The sequence below is a fragment of the Colobus angolensis genome, unplaced genomic scaffold (assembly GCF_000951035.1).
Source record: "Colobus angolensis palliatus isolate OR3802 unplaced genomic scaffold, Cang.pa_1.0 Scaffold136, whole genome shotgun sequence".
Lineage (NCBI taxonomy): Eukaryota > Metazoa > Chordata > Mammalia > Primates > Cercopithecidae > Colobus > Colobus angolensis.
Genome location: NW_012114444.1, coordinates 2,230,009 through 2,234,724, shown reverse-complemented (window position 1 = coordinate 2,234,724; position 4,716 = coordinate 2,230,009). Strand labels below are relative to the sequence as shown.

General features: G+C 62.8%; 1 protein-coding gene across 1 annotated transcript in view; it reads right to left on the bottom strand.

Moving 5' to 3' along the window:
- LAMA5 (laminin, alpha 5) overlaps positions 1–4,716 on the bottom strand; it is a gene marked incomplete at its 5' end in the record, with an annotated part of 118,791 nt that overhangs the window by 81,622 nt on the left and 32,453 nt on the right.

Sequence of the window (4,716 nt, the reverse complement as noted above, 5' to 3'; positions counted from 1 at the left end):
CAGCACCACACCCCCAAACATGTTCTGTCCTGAATCCACATGAGGGAGCTGCCCAGTCTGGGAGTGGAGGGGAGGGTAAAAGGAGGCGGCTTGCCAGGGGAGGGCCACGGAGGAGCCTCTGTCCCACCAGGCTGTGGCTGCCCTCCAGGGACAATCCAAGATCTGGAGCCCCTGCCCACCCAGCTCCAGGGTGACGGAGCCCCAGAGGAGGTGGGTTGGGGGCAGGGGTCAGTGGCAGCCCGAGAGATGTAGGGGCACTCCTAGCCCTGGCGAAGGGGTCTCAGATCCTCCCCAGCCCTGGGACAAGGCCCGCTGAGGAGCCCCCGGTGCTACTGCAGTGGCATTCCTGAGAGTCCCTTTCTCAGGGCTGCTGGGATGCCCTTCGAGGGAGCCAGCTGGTAAGAACCTCCACCCTACTCAGCCACACGTGCAGGCAGCTGTGGGGGACCCTGAGGGCCAGGCCACAGGCACATCTGACTCAGCTGTGAGTCTTGAACTCCTGACCTTGGGAGCCTCCTGGGGACACAGCTGTGCTGAGGACATGGGGTGCCCCCTCGCCCACTCTCAGCTGCGTCACAGGCAGCCACAACCGCTAACAGATGACTCTGCAGATCCTCCTGTCCCAGAGCCCAGGGTCCAAGTGGGTGCTGCACCCTCGGGAGAAGCCCCCAAAAGGAAGCGGGGGCTGTGCAGGGCTGCACAGGAAGGAGGGCTGGAGGCTGGGCTCCTGCTAGGGCAGGGCCTGCGGGTGAGGACTTGTGGCTCCCTCTCTAGAACTGGGAATGTTGTCTCAGCGGGATGAGGTCTGGAGGAACGCCAGCCCTGCGGTTTGGGATATCAGAGGCCACAGTCCCTTTCTCAGGGCTGCTGGGATGCCCTTCCAGGGAGCCGGCTGGTAAGAACCTCCAACCCTGTCCATGAAATTGAGAAGCTGAGAGCAGGCAGCAAGGCTGGTTCTGAACTGTTTGCATGGGCTGGCTCAGTCCTCTGGGAGAAGGACACAGACCAGCATGTGCCGGGAAGACAAGGACTCATCAGGATTGCATAAACCCAGCGGACTGGGAGAGTTTCTGGGCCTCTTGGCCTAGGAGGCTCCCACTGCCCTCAGCTGGGACAGACTACTCTAAGAGCCAGCCCAGAACTGCAGACCTTGGGGGCTGGCCTCAAAGGAATGGAGGCCCAAGGAGGCCCCGAGCCATAGCCAGACCCCTGCCCCAGGCCTGGAGCCCGCCTTCCCCCAGGGCTGCCACCTGCCTCCAGTCTCCGAGGGTCCACAGGTTCCTGCTGCCAGAAGGATGGGGCCAAGGGAGAGTCGGGCATTCCTAGCCTGGGGAGGGTCTGGAAACAGCCCGTTTGGAAGGAGTGGTGCTTTTTCCTCCCTGGCTGTGACCCCAGCTGGGCCACTACTGGGTTCCTGATGGCCTCTGGGACACGTGGTTGTTGGAAGGCACAGAGGCCAGGCTCTGGGTTGACGCTAACCAGGAATGGAGGATTATGACCCACTGCTGTCCGGCCCCTGGCCCCTCTGCCACTTGCTGTGTGTGCCCAGCTCACGGGCCACACAACCCCAGGCACTACTCACGGGCCCCTCCACAGACCTGGGGCTCTTCAGAGCCTTCCAGGCCAGGCACCATGCCCGGAGCATGGCCACCACCTTAGTGCTCCAGGAGACAAGTCACCCATGCGGGTCATACGCCTCATGCCTGCCCACTCCCCAAGACCCCTGCCGGCCCGACCCAAAGGCCGCCACTGGGTTCACACATGGGGGATTTGAGGTGGGCCCCCATGCAAGAGGGGGCACAGACAGGCTTAGGGGGTGCCCAGTGTGGGAGACCTGGAGGGGGTCAGCATCCCGGCTCCTGGGCTCTCCACATATGCTCCGAGAGGCTCCTCTCGCCCACCCAGCTCCTTTTCTTCCCAAGTGGCAAGGAGAAGCACTTGGACCGGTGCCCTGTGCAGGGGGGCCCGGCCCCATGACAAGCAGACAAGCCTGGGGTGCTCAGAAATGGGGGGGGCCTCGTGGAGCTCTGTGGGGTGGTCTGCCTGGCGACCGCAAGTCCAGAGTCCAGGATCCCACCTGGACGCCCCTGCCCCGGCCTTGGCGTGTGTAGCTGGGTGTAGGGGAGCCTCCACCCTGCCAGCCTCTAGGAGGGAAGGAGCGGGGGGCCCTGGGAACTCCCAGGGAGGGGGCCCGGGACCTCCCTGGTATCTGACCACCTACAGCTTGGCAGGGAAGAGGCCAGTCCAGTAACAGGGCAGCTCCCAGAACCCCAACCCATCCCCTCCCTCAAGTGGGGGCCCCTGTCAGGGCACCTTTCAGCACCTTGCTGGGGTGTGAGGCAGAGTCCAGGACTCCTGCCCCCAGATCTGTGGGGAGCCCCAGAAAAGGCATCACCCAAGGTAAACATGCAGTGGCACACGGCTGCAGTGTCCACCCCGATGCTGAGCATCCACGTTTCCAGCTGTCACCTTAATCTTATTTAACTGTGGCCCCTACCCTGTACACCTCTTCTTACCACTTGCCTGCCCCAGGCCTAGACTGGGGAGCCCTGGAGAGCCCCAGGGGAAACAGGTGGAATGGGGGCGCCCCAGCATGCTGGGCGGGGTGACTAGGGACCCTGAGCCTCAGCCTCTGGGGTCTGGCCTGCCTGTGCCCTCCTCCCCCACAGGACCATGGCTCCAGCAGGCCCTCCCCTGCCTCTCTCCTTGCCTGGCTGAGCTCTGGTTCTCATAGAGGATGGGGCGGGGTGGGGGGTGAGGGCTCTGAGCTTCTCCAGGAGGTGCCCACAGACGGCCTTATATGGCCAGAAGGCCTCGAAGCCCAGGAGGAATCTGACTTCCCAGGAGGGCCCAGTGGGCAGAGCCAGAGCCCAGGCAGGAACCTGGGACTGCGCCCTGGGTGGGGCCAGGGCCCCCATGAGCCCACCCTCAAATGTCTCCCATGAACCCAGCCTCCTAGGCTGAGAGCCCCTCAGAGGCAGCCAGCTTGGCCGGGCCCCTCACCCATGGGACATCTGGTTGGGGATCCCATATGGACGGGAACACCTGCCACTCTGCAAAGGCCTCCCTCATCGCAGTCGGCTTTCCCGCACTGCAAGGGCAACGCCCAGGCCCCACAGTCAGCCGCTTCCAGCCACATGAACGCCCACAGAGCTTCATCCCCTCTGCGGGCGCCCTGGTGGGGCCCAGCAGCCCCTGCTATGTGCCTCGGCTAGCCAGGGCCACTGGGGCAGAGGGAGGCATCCCCCTCCCACTCCTCCCTCTCCGTCAGGCTTCTCATTCTCTGCCTTTCTCTGTCTCCATCTCTCTGTCTCTGTATCTCTCTGTATCTCTGTCTTTGTCTGCCTCTCTTGCTGTCTTTGTGTGTTCCCCCTGCTACTGCCCTGGACCTGCCAAGCTCAGCCAAGGGTCTTAGGGATGACAGTTGTGAGCCTCGGTAACTTATTTATTTGACTGGATCGAACGTGGTGCTTGGCTTAGTCTAGGGGCTGGTGCCACAGCAGGGATACAACAGGCCACAGTTCCTGCCCAGGAGCTGGTCCAGATTCTGCAGTGAACCAGGATCCCAGGAGTGGCGGCTCCCAGGCTGCACACTTCCACACTGAAAATGCTGTCCACAGCACGGCTGTGCCCTCTGTCCTCGTGCCCTCCGCCCAGGAGGCATGTTGCTGCCCCCAGCTCACGGAGGATAGTGCAGCAGGTCCTTGGGCATCCATGAGGAGATGTCCTGACCCACGTCAGCCCCCCAGACACAGCACACAAGGCAGAGGCAGCTCCATGTGCTCACTGCTGCATCCGAGTCCAGCGCTGGACTGCTGGACCATGGTGGCCGCATGACCCATCACCCCTCTCCCGTCACCTTCCCACGGCCCTGGGACCCACGTCCTCCCACACCAGGCGTGGCAGGCAAGGGTCCGGTGCCCAGACTCCAGCCTCCTTTTATGCCCGCCTGAGGCCCACACCGTGGTCCTCACTCTGTAGCCACCAACAGAATCAGGAAGTAAGACATTAACAACTGCAGGCAGGATCCTGTGGGGACTGGGACCCCCATGCAGGAGCCACTAGGATACCAGCTGGCGGGTGTCAAATCTCAAAGGATTGAACAGAGTTGCACACGGCCCAGCAGCTCCACACCTGGTAGCTGCAGAGAGAAGCGTAAACACATGTCCACACAGACACTCATGGGTGAACGTGCACGGCAGCGCCAGGCACCAGAGCCATCAGGTGGAAATGACCCGAACGGCCTTCCAGAGTCAACTGGGGAGAGAAACGTGGTCCATCCACACAGTAGACATCAGTCGGCCGTGGACAGCAACAGCACTCTGTACAGGTGGGCTCTTGGAGAGGCTGCCCAGGGACCAGGGACCGGAGACCTGGCATGTGCCATGACCACTGGCCTCTCACCAGTGTGGAGGGGGAGCGGGAGAAGCGTTAGGCTGAGACCAACAGCCAGGGAGGGCGTGGATGCTGAGTGGGCCTGCCAAGGCCAATTCAGACGGGCGGGTGCCTGGGGGTCTTCAGGTGGAGGTCAGTAGAGGCAGGTTACTTTTTGGTGCTTGTGGGCCACCCACACAGCCTGCCAATGCCAGCTGGACCTGTGCTCATGCACAGAGAAGTGTGGGCCTGTGTTTAGGGCCATGACAAACCCAGGACACCCAACCCCACACGCTGACTCAGCCTGGAGTGGGAGGGTCGCCAGGAGCCTCAGTGACTAGG